The 12,262-nt window shown below is 44.6% G+C and overlaps 1 protein-coding gene across 1 annotated transcript in view; it reads right to left on the bottom strand.

Annotated features, from left to right (window-relative positions):
• LOC134898490 (RNA exonuclease 1 homolog) overlaps positions 1-12,034 on the bottom strand; it is a 279,518-nt gene extending 267,484 nt beyond the window's left edge. Inside the window, exon 1 of the mRNA XM_063914100.1 lies at positions 11,954-12,034. The gene's annotated coding sequence lies outside the window, so the exon portion shown is untranslated. The remainder of the gene's footprint in view (positions 1-11,953) is intronic.
• Between the last annotated feature and the right edge of the window lie 228 nt (positions 12,035-12,262).

Below are 12,262 nucleotides of genomic sequence, written 5' to 3'. Positions count from 1 at the left end.
TTTTAGATGTTGTATAGAAAGTATTACCAGGAGGAAGGTAGTTCACACATTTCCAAATGATAAGCCATGGATCAATGGTGAGGTCTGTTTCCTGCTGAGAATCAGGGATAGGGCATTTAGATCTAAGGATAAAGATGCATATAAAATTGCCCGTTTAATTTAAAAAAAGGTATCCATTTGGCTAAGTTAGCTTATTTGCAAGAAATTGAAAGTCAGTTTAAGGAATCTGGGGATGCAAGGTCTATGTGGAAGGGGATAAAGTGCCAAACTGACTATAAGGGTTCAATTGTCGATAGGTTAAATAATCCTTCTGGGGATGAGTTTAATAAATTGTATGCTAGGTTTGAGGGTGGTAATTTGTCCCCTACTATGGAAACTGGCGATTCTTTATTGAACGATCCTGTGATTCTGTTGGAATCAGAGGTTATGCTTATGCTTAGGAAGACCAGTTCCAGGAAGGCCCTGGGCCCGGATTGTATTCCAGGAAAGGTTTTACTCATATGTGCCGACCAATTGGCTGGGAGTTTTACAAAAAAAAATTAATTTATCTTTGGCACAATGTATCATCCCTTGTTGTTTCAAAACAACCACTATTGTTCCTATAACTAAGTCTTCTGTGGTAAATGGTCTGAATGATTTTCGATTGATTGCTCTCACTTCATTGGTTATGAAGTGTTTTGAAAGGGTTGTTTTGAATCACTTAAAGGGAGGTATTTCATTGGGGATTGACCCCTATCAGTTTGCCTAGAGGCAGAATAGGTCAACTGAGGATGCGGCCTTATGGTTCTACATAGGGTTCTCTGTCATTTGGAGAATAGAGACTCCTATGTTAGACTATTATTTGTGGACTACAGTTCCGCCTTTAATAGTGTTGTGCCAAATATATTGATTAATAAGCTTTTAAAGATTGGCTATGATACGCATATCTGGGATTGGTTGTTGGACTTCTTGACGAATCGTCCTCAGTCAGTCAGGATGGGCCCTGTCTATTCGTCAGAATTGATATTGAATGTAGGAGTTCCTCAGGGCTGCGTCTTAAGTCCTTTTTTATATTCTTTGTATACCTTTGATTGTATGTCCCATTCAGATTCAAGTTTTATGGTAAAATTTGTGGATGACACTACACTTGTGGGGTTGATTACTAAAGGAGAGGAGGATAGTTACAGGGAGGAAGTAAAGCAACTAGTTGAATGGGGAGAGCATAATAAAGTGCTGTTGAACAACAAGAAAACAAAGGAAGTTGTTATTGATTTTAGGAAGTCTAGGAAAACCCCTGTACATCCGCTTTTCATCTATGATGAGGAAGTAGAAAGGGTTTTAGGAATAACATTTTTAGGAATACATTTCTAAAGATCTGTCCCGGTCTTCGCATATCACTGCCGTGGTGGGAAAGGCTCAGCAACGCCTCTTCTTTCTGCGAAGACTTCGGGCAGCGGGTTTCCAAAAAACGATTTTAGTTAATTTCTACTGCTGCGTGATTGAGAGTCTGTTGACATATGCAATCACGGTGTGGTATGGTAATAGTAAATGCGCTGATCGTAATACACTGTGTAGGGTATTTAAATCTGTTGAGAGGATTATTGGTCAACCCCTGCCTAAATTGGAGGCGATATTTAATAAAAGGAGTGTGGCTTAGGCTAATAGGATAATTAGGGATAGTAGCCATCCTTGTCATTCAGTCTTTTCCCACTTGTCCTCTGGGAAGCATTATAGGTGTCTTGGTTGCCATTCTAGCAGGATGAGCAATAGTTTTTTTCCTTATATAATTGTTGGTTTGAACTCTCATTTGTCTACGGAAGCATAAGTGTACTATATTGCAATTTCACTTCATTTTCATTTTCTAATGTTTTTTTTAGTGACAATAAACTATTATCTCTCTATCTATCTCTCTAACTGGCCTCTGCGGTAAACTGTACAAATGCTTACCATGGCAGTAAGCATTAGTACATCCCACCCATAGACACAACCAAGGAGACATGGAGAGAGAGAGAGAGAGAGAGAGAGAGAGAGAGAGAGAGACAGGGAGGGAGCGAGACACACAGGAAGAGATAGACATGAAGAGAGATAGAGAAATGGACATGAAGAGAGAGTGACATCGGGAGGGAGAGAGACTGACATGAGAAGGGACACATAGATAGAGACAGACACAGGGAGGGAGAGTGACATGGAAAAACACACAGGGAGGGACAGACATGCAGAGAGAGAGAAAGAGAGATATGGACATGAAGATAGAGTGACTTTGTTGATAGAGTGAGAGTGGACTTGGAGAGAAGGACAAACAGAGAGAGAGAGAGTCAGACACAGAAACAGACAGACATGGGGAGGGAATACAGTGAGCACTCACCCGTCTAGCCAGCACCCCTTCCGCATGCGAGTCACTTCCTACTTCCTCACCCGGCCAGCTCTGTGCTGTCTCAAAGGCCCATGGGAACTGCCTGAGAGGAGCTGGCCGGGCGAGTGACTCTGCAGCTCCCCCTACATTCAGTCAGCCCAGCCTCCACGTAAGATTAATGAGGCTGCAGGTGCACTTTACACACATACATCACAGCCTGTCCTGCAGCCCTGACTAAAGCAAGGGTAACTTCAGTCATCTGCACAGATAGATCGGCGGTGGCTTGTTTGGTTTTTCAGGGGGATGGGGAGGTGATACCCTCCGCAACTAGGGTTGCCATCTCATCCCTTTAATTCTGGAGACCTGTGATTTACACAGGTTTTGTGGCTGATTAAAACCAGGTGGAATGCAGGCTTGAATTTAATCAGCCACAGAACCTGTATTATTCATAGGTCTCCAGGATTAAAGGGATGAGGTGGCAACCCTATCCGCAACTGTGGAGGATCATGTGCATGCCCAGGGTGAGCGGACGGAGGGTGAGCTGGCTGACACTGCTGGGGGGTGCAGGGGAGACAGATTGCTACCATCCGCGGCTGCAGCATGGACGGTAGCATTGGCGGCAGCTATTGTTTGATATAGCAGGGGGGAGGGGTTATACCGTCCACAGCACCAGCTCCAACGGGGTTATTATCAGCGGCATCTATTGTTAAGTAAAGCAAGGGGTAGGGGTGATACTGTCCGCCTCTGGGGACTGGCCCTGTCCGGGCCCCTGGTAGCTGCTGGGCCCTAGACGGCTGCCTTTGTTGCCTAGAAGTAAATCAGCCACTGCCCAGACGGCATTGGTTCTCAGACCTGCAGGGTCTATCGATGGGGCATCCTCTTCTGCTTCCTCAACGACCAGACCTCCTCGTACAGGGCCCTTGTCTCTACCCAGACCTGGCCAGACTGGCTTTGATGGCATGGCTCTTAAAGCATCACTCCTGAGAGACAAAGGATTTTCAGAGGTGGTTATTCAAACAATGTTGAAAGACGCAAACCGGCATCTGCCCGGATTTATTACAGGGTTTGGAATTCTTACTTCACCTGGTGTACTGAGAAGAATTACGATGTCCATAGATTCAGAACTTCCAGGATACTGTCTTTTCTGCAAAGAGGCCTGGACTTAGGTCTTCGTCTGGCGTCCCTCTAGGTTCATATATCTGCCTTGTCGGTTTGGTCTCAGAGTAAAATTGCCTCTATCCATGATGTTCAGACGTTCATTCAGGGTGTTATTCGGATTCAGCCTCCCTATGTCCCTCCTATGGCTCCATGGGATCTGTCTGTTGTGCTGAATGATCTGCAAGAGTCTCCATTTGAACCTCTTGAATTGGTGGACCTTAAATGGCTTACGGCCAAGGTCTTGTTTTTACTGGCTATTGCCTCTGCTAGAAGGGTGATGGACTTAGGCGATTTGTCTTGTCGTCCACCCTTTCTCATATTCGACCGGGACCGAGCAGTTCTACGAACTCGCCCAGGTTATTTACCTAAGGTGGTGTCATCTTTTCACCTTAACCAAGAGATTGTGGTTCCGGCCTTTGTCTCTTCAGATTTGTCTCCCAAAGAACATTTTTTGGATGTAGTTAGGGCTCTCCATATCTATGTGGAGAGGACTGCCTCTATCAGGAGGTCAGATTCCCTTTTTGTTTTGTTTGGTATTCACAAACGTGGCTGGCCTGCGAATAAGTAAACCATGGTCAGATGGATTAGAATGGTGATTGTACAAGCCTATGCGCAGGCTGGATTCCCGGCTCCTGCTGCAGTTAAAGCCCATCCTACTTGGTCTGTTTGATCTTCTTGGGCGATACGCCGTGGCGCGTCCCCAGAACAATAGTGCAAGGTGGCTACGTGGTCCTCAGTGAACACGTTCATTAGGTTCTATGCCTTTGATACTTCCGCCTCCCAGGATGCTTCCTTTGGACGCTGGGTTATTTTACCCACTAAGACGCGTCCCCTCCCTTGAGGAAATGCTTCAAGACATCCCCAATGTTTTCCCTGTGGAACACAGCGAACCCTGCTGCAGAAAAGGAGCGTTATTGTAGACTTACCATGGTTAACTCTCTTTCTGCGAGGTACACTGGGTTCCACAGGGCGCCCTCCCTGACGCACATAGCTTCTTTGGTTTGAATGGCATTAGCCGCTGGTACCCTCTCTTGTCATGAGATTGTGGTTCTTTGTGACTAACATCTGCCTTCTCTTTTACCTGCTCCTGCATTGGACTGGTTAACGAAACTGAGCTCTCAGTGCCTGGAGGCGGGGTTATAGAAGAGGCCCTAATGCATCCTGGGACAGTCAAAGCTTTGCCTAATGGTGCTACTAGATCCAAGATCCCGCTCTGCACCCCATGTTTTCCCTGTGGAACCCAGTGGACCTCGCAGAAAGAGAGTTAACCATGGTAAGTCTACCATAACTCTCCTTGTTCCATTTAAGAATTACACTAATTTACTGGGAGATATTTTGTTTAGTATCAAAGTGATGACAATGAATATGGCGCTGGTATTTACCATAACTTAATTTTCTGTCTCCTTTCTCAGAGATCCTCTGCCGAGTTGCCGGCATCCCAGCGTTGTCTAATGTGTAATGGATGGCTGTTTGCGTATGCACGCAAATTCAGGTAGAAAAGAACACAGTCTGGGAACTTTACTGATTCTAATGCAATGTCATCCAAGTGTCCCACTTCAGGTGCACCTAACAATGGTGCTTGCAGCATTTATGGTACATAAAGCTGGGTACACACTGGAATGAAATTACCATAGGCGTTTCTATCATGAGTGTAATGTGTGCAGTGCACATGGGCCCCTGGGTACAGTGGGGGCTCACACCAAACACACTACACCCATATTGTTTTAATACCTTTCCAGAGTCCCACGATGGGCGCAGCAGCCGCGGCAAAAATAACACCCAAAATGGCCACCACGCATGTGTAGTAAAAAATTTGTCTCTGAGCCATGGCTGAAGCAATGTTTCCGGAGACCTGCACTTGCGCAGCATACTTCTAACATAAAAGATCCTTAACAAAAGCCACAAATTAAAATGGAAGCAATCCAGGGAGACATAATTAAGGGCAGTCCAGTGCTTGTAAAGAGTTAGCAAACCCTCACAGTAGGTTAGGCATCCAGCAGTATGCCACCGATTTGGGGTGACATATACAATCAATCCCTCCAAGATGAGGAGTGCCATCATTCTGTCTCACCCAGGCACAAACATATCTAGTTATACTCTGCCACTGAAAATATTGGATGTCTATCAAGGAAACTCTAATATAAATGAGTGTGTGTAGAAAAAGAGTCATGTTAAGTGGGGAGCCCCCGCTATTTAAGTGTCCATTCCCATGTGGACTAGCTGTCCACTTGTCAATCTGCTAAATGTCCCTCCCAAAATGGCTGCCGCCTTGGTGGAGACAGATGCCACAGGTCATGCTTGACCTCTAGCATCTGACAAAGCCGGGAAGTGCCAGGAGTGCAACCTCTAGTGGCAGCATTACCCCACTGGAAATGAGCATTACACATGCCTGGCAACGAGCATTCACCCCTGGCAATGAGCATTACACACCACTGGCAACAAGCATAACACCCAGGGCATGAAACCCCTAGCAATGAGCGTTACACCCCTGGCAATGAGCATGACACCTAGAGCATGAAACCCCTGGCAACAAGTATTACACTCCTGACAACAAGCATAACACCCAGAGCATAAAAACCCCTGGCAATGAGCATTACACACCACTGGCAACGAACCTAACACCTAGAGCATGAAACCCCTGACAATGAGCATTACACTCCTAGAAACAAGCATTACACCCAGAACATGAAAACCCCTGGCAACGAGCATTATACCCAGAGCATGAAAACCCCTGGCAACGAGCATGACACCCAGAGCATGAAAACCCATGACAACGAGTAGGTAATTTAAAAGTAATTAGAAGCCTTACTTTAGGGGAATGTGGTATGAGGCATAATGTGTCACAGGCTTAACTGTATGTGGCATAATGTGACACAGGCATTACGGTATGGCATAATGTGTCACAGGCATTATGGCGTGTTGCATATTGTGTCAGGAGCATTACGGTGTGTGGTATATTGTATAATTTATTATCAGTTTCTTATATAGGGCAGCATATAATGTTGCGCTTTACAATTAGAACAACAGTTATAGAACAAAACTGGGCAAAAACAGACAGACATAGAGATAGGAAGGCCCTGCTCAGAAGCTTACAATCTATAGGTATAATGGGCATTACAGTCTGTGACATAATGTGTAAGGGACATTACGGTGTGTGGCATAATGTGTCAGTGGCATTACGGTGTGTGGCATAATGTGTAAGGGGCATAGCAGTGTGGCATAATGTGTCAGGGGCATTATGGTGTGTGACATACTGTATCACGGGCATTGCGGTGTGTAGTATAATATGTCAGGGGCATTGTGGTGTGTGGCATAATGTGTCACAGGCATTACGGTATGTGGCATACTGTATCACAGCCATTACTGTGTGTGGCATATTGTATTATGGGCATTGCAGTGTGTGGTATAATGTGTCAAGGGGCATTGTAGTGTATGCATAATGTGTCGCAGGCATTACGGGATGTGGCATAATGTGTCACAAACGTATCTAGTTATACTCTGCCACTGAAAATATTGGATGTCTATCAAGGAAACTCTAATATAAATGAGTGTGTGTAGAAAAAGAGTCATGTTAAGTGGGGAGCCCCCGCTGTTTAAGTGTCGATTCCCATGTGGACTAGCTGTCCACTTGTCAATCTGCTAAATGTCCCTCCCAAAATGGATGCCGCCTTGGTGGAGACTGATGCCACAGGTCATACTTGACCTCTAGCATCTGACAGAGCCGGGAAGTGCCAGGAGTGCATACCTCTAGTGGCAGCATTACCCCACTGGAAACGAGCATTACACATGCCTGGCAACGAGCATTCACCCCTGGCAATGAGCATTACACACCACTGGCAACAAGCATAACACCCAGGGCATGAAACCCCTAGCAATGAGCGTTACACCCCTGGCAATGAGCATGACACCTGGAACATGAAACCCCTGTCAACAAGTATTACACTCCTGACAACAAGCATTACACCCAGAACATGAAAACCCCTGGCAATGAGTATTACACGCAGAGCATAAAAACCCCTGGCAATGAGCATTACACACCACTGGCAACGAGCCTAACACCTAAAGCATGAAACCCCTGACAACGAGCATTACACTCCTAGAAACAAGCATTACACCCAGAACATGAAAAGCCCTGGCAACGAGCATTACACCCAGAGCATGAAAACCCCTTGCAACGAGCATGACACCCAGAGCATGAAAACCCATGGCAACGAGCAGGTAATTTAAAAGTAATTAGAAGCCTTACTTTAGGGGAATGTGGTATGAGGCATAATGTGTCACAGGCATAACAGTATGTGGCATAATGTGTCAGGGGCATTACGGTGTGTGACATAATGTATCATGGGCATTATGGTGTGTGGCATATTGTGTAATGGGCATTAAAGTGTTGCATAATGTGACACAGGCATTACGGTATGGCATAATGTGTCACGAAATTATGGTGTGTTGCATATTGTGTCAGGGGTATTACGGTGTGTGGTATATTGTATAATTTATTATCAGTTTCTTAAATAGCGCAGCATATAATGTTGCGCTTTACAATTAGAACAACAGTTATAGAACAAAACTGGGCAAAAACAGACAGACATAGAGATAGGAAGGCCCTGCTCAGAAGCTTACAATCTATAGGTATAATGGGCATTACAGTCTGTGACATAATGTGTAAGGGACATTACGGTGTGTGGCATAATGTGTCAGTGGCATTACGGTGTGTGGCATAATGTGTAAGGGGCATAGCGGTGTGGCATAATGTGTTAGGGGCATTATGGTGTGTGACATACTGTATCACGGGCATTGCGGTGTGTAGTATAATATGTCAGGGGCATTGTGGTGTGTGGCATAATGTGTCACAGGCATTACGGTATGTGGCATACTGTATCACAGCCATTACTGTGTGTGGCATACTGTATTATGGGCATTGCAGTGTGTGGTATAATGTGTCAAGGGGCATTGTAGTGTATGCATAATGTGTCGCAGGCATTACGGTATGTGGCATAATGTGTCACAAACGTATCTAGTTATACTCTGCCACTGAAAATATTGGATGTCTATCAAGGAAACTCTAATATAAATGAGTGTGTGTAGAAAAAGAGTCATGTTAAGTGGGGAGCCCCCGCTGTTTAAGTGTCGATTCCCATGTGGACTAGCTGTCCACTTGTCAATCTGCTAAATGTCCCTCCCAAAATGGATGCCGCCTTGGTGGAGACTGATGCCACAGGTCATACTTGACCTCTAGCATCTGACAGAGCCGGGAAGTGCCAGGAGTGCATACCTCTAGTGGCAGCATTACCCCACTGGAAATTAGCATTACACATGCCTGGCAACGAGCATTCACCCCTGGCAATGAGCATTACACACCACTGGCAACAAGCATAACACCCAGGGCATGAAACCCCTAGCAATGAGCGTTACACCCCTGGCAATGAGTATGACACCTAGAACATGAAACCCCTGGCAACAAGTATTACACTCCTGACAACAAGCATTACACCCAGAACATGAAAACCCCTGGCAATGAGTATTACACCCAGAGCATAAAAACCCCTGGCAATGAGCATTACACACCACTGGCAACGAACCTAACACCTAGAGCATGAAACCCCTGACAACGAGCATTACACTCCTAGAAACAAGCATTACACCCAGAACATGAAAACCCCTGGCAACGAGCATTACACCCAGAGCATGAAAACCCCTGGCAACGAGCATGACACCCAGAGCATGAAAACCCATGGCAACGAGCAGGTAATATAAAAGTAATTAGAAGCCTTACTTTAGGGGAATGTGGTATGAGGCATAATGTGTCACAGGCATAACAGTATGTGGCATAATGTGTCAGGGGCATTACGGTGTGTGACATAATGTATCATGGGCATTATGGTGTGTGGCATATTGTGTAATGGGCATTAAAGTGTTGCATAATGTGACACAGGCATTACGGTATGGCATAATGTGTCACGGGCATTATGGTGTGTTGCATATTGTGTCGGGGCATTACGGTGTGTGGTATATTGTATAATTTATTATCAGTTTCTTAAATAGCGCAGCATATAATGTTGCGCTTTACAATTAGAACAACAGTTATAGAACAAAACTGGGCAAAAACAGACAGACATAGAGATAGGAAGGCCCTGCTCAGAAGCTTACAATCTATAGGTATAATGGGCATTACAGTCTGTGACATTATGTGTAAGGGACATTACGGTGTGTGGCATAATGTGTCAGTGGCATTACGGTGTGTGGCATAATGTGTAAGGGGCATAGCGGTGTGGCATAATGTGTCAGGGGCATTATGGTGTGTGACATACTGTATCAAGGGCATTGCGGTGTGTAGTATAATATGTCAGGGGCATTGTGGTGTGTGGCATAATGTGTCACAGGCATTACGATATGTGGCATACTGTATCACAGCTATTACTGTGTGTGGCATACTGTATTATGTACTGTATTATGGGCATTGCAGTGTGTGGTATAATGTATTGGGCATTGTAGTGTATGCATAATGTGTCGCAGGCATTACGGTATGTGGCATAATGTGTTGGGCATTATGGTGTTTGGCATATTGTGCAATGGGCATTAAGGTGTGTGGCATATTGTGTAATGGGCATTGTGATGTGTGGCATAATGTGTAAGTGACATTATGGTGTGTGGTATTATGTGTAATGAGCATTGAGGTGTGTGGTATAATGTGTAATGGGGTGATTCTCCAGAAAGTGAACATAAAGTCCCGTACATCACTTGCTTTTAATTTTGTTTTCCTTTTAAACTGGTTTGTTAAGAAATTGTTCTTATATGTAAACTTAATTGCTTAGTAGCAATGCCTTACCCTGTAACTTAAGACCCACAAAAATCTTGGTATTCTGGAGAAGTATGTCATTTGAATTTGTGTAGTTGTCCCGTGCATCACTGAGAATCGCCCAATGGGCATTATGGTGAGTGGCATATTGTGTAATGGGAATTCCGCTTCTAGGGGCAGATGTATTAACCTGGAGACGGCATAAGGAAGTGATAAACCAGTGATATGTGCAACGTGATAAACACACCAGCCAATCAGATCCTAACTGTTAATTTACATATTGGATCTGATTGGCTGGTGCGTTATCACCTTGCACATATCACTGGTTTATCACTTCCTTATGCCTTCTCCAGGTTAATACATCTGCCCCCTAGTGAGGCCACGCCCCCCTTTTACCATGTTTAGAGGATGGCAAAGAGTAAGCTATCAGAGTACCATGATCATCATGCACGGGATGTAACTCTCATTTGAGCCAGTGATAGGTCACTCTCCAGCCTGTCTCCATCCAGTTGATATATATGGGCATTTCTTAGGGTACTACAGTTAGCTGCACGCCGGTTTCCCAATCACAGACAAATCATTGTGAAATTAAACATATCTCCTAGCTGTACCTGCAGTCAGGAAAGAGTCCTTCTGAACGGGACTGTCACCTAAAATCAGGACTGCCTCAGCAGAATCAGGACAGTTGGCAGACTTTCCTGCTGTGTGCTTCCAGCTTTGCATAAAGCTATTTCTTTAAACAGGTCTAAGTTTTGCACAAATCAAGTCAATTTACAGCATAGCATTCACATTTAATAAACAGACCTATATCTCTCCAAACCAGACCAGAATTTAATTAGTATTCACACTAAATAATAAACCTGTTCCCCCCTAACAATCTTGCTTTGCTCTTTTTACATCCAATGTTCACATTTAATAAATCAACCTATCACTTCAAATATGTCTCCCAACATCAAATTATTAGTATTCACATTTAACAAATAGCTCTATTTCTCACAAAACTCAGCCTTCCATTCAATTAATAATCCCCAAACCAGCCCAGCATTAAATTAACAGTCCTGTCACTCCATCTGAAAATAACAGGCACCACCATGACCCCACTATTGAACAAATAGCCCCATCAATAAATATTTATGCCACACCCACCATTAAATCATTAACACGCACCTCATCATTACTTTATGAATCCACGACAACATGTCTACCTACATTACATTGAGAATCCTTGCCCTATCCACACACTTCTACCATCCAGTGCTAAAGTCGCTGACTCTTCTGTCTACCTCTCATTCTGGCTGCCTCTGTGGGAAGGTGTATGCATGCCATTTGGCCAGCAGAGGATAGAGGGGGAAGGATGTTTGTGTGTATAGGGAACTACTCTGTATGATTCTTAACCACAAGCAGTAACACTTTGGGACCCAGGGGGATGGGGGTGTTTTTGAGCAACCTGGGTGTGCATTCCATGCAACTGTAACCCCCTACCAGGTGACATCACACACTCCTTCCTTTATGTATAGTATCTCATGTTGGGCCTGCTGGGGAGGAAGCAGTTTAGCTACCCCATACTTCTACAAAAGTCAAAATGATTCTGAAAGAAAACCACATGATAGTATATTTAGATTTCCACTGGTTGATTTGTGCTATTTATTGGATAACCATCCTCTTACCCTATACAGGTGTGTCCTGGATGAGCTCACAGTCACTGGTGAGAGGGATCAGGGCTCATGTCAACTGTCATAACTGTAACGTTGCTGCTATTGACTACAGCACATGTGGTTTGTATATCACCATGGCCTAACTAGCACCAATGTATGTGATGTCAAAGGCGTCATAACGCGGCTTGTGGTCTCTGCCACTTTGACCACGTTTGTTTGGTTTACTTAAATATCAGCTGACAGCTGGTTGAAATTCATGAGGGAATGACAGTGTACTGCATTGCTGGATTGCCTAATGAGACATTGGGGGTCATTCTGACC

Source organism: Pseudophryne corroboree, chromosome 1, assembly GCF_028390025.1.
Source record: "Pseudophryne corroboree isolate aPseCor3 chromosome 1, aPseCor3.hap2, whole genome shotgun sequence".
NCBI lineage: Eukaryota > Metazoa > Chordata > Amphibia > Anura > Myobatrachidae > Pseudophryne > Pseudophryne corroboree.
The sequence above is the reverse complement of the archived record's forward strand: the minus strand, read 5'-3'. Positions and strand labels throughout refer to the sequence as shown.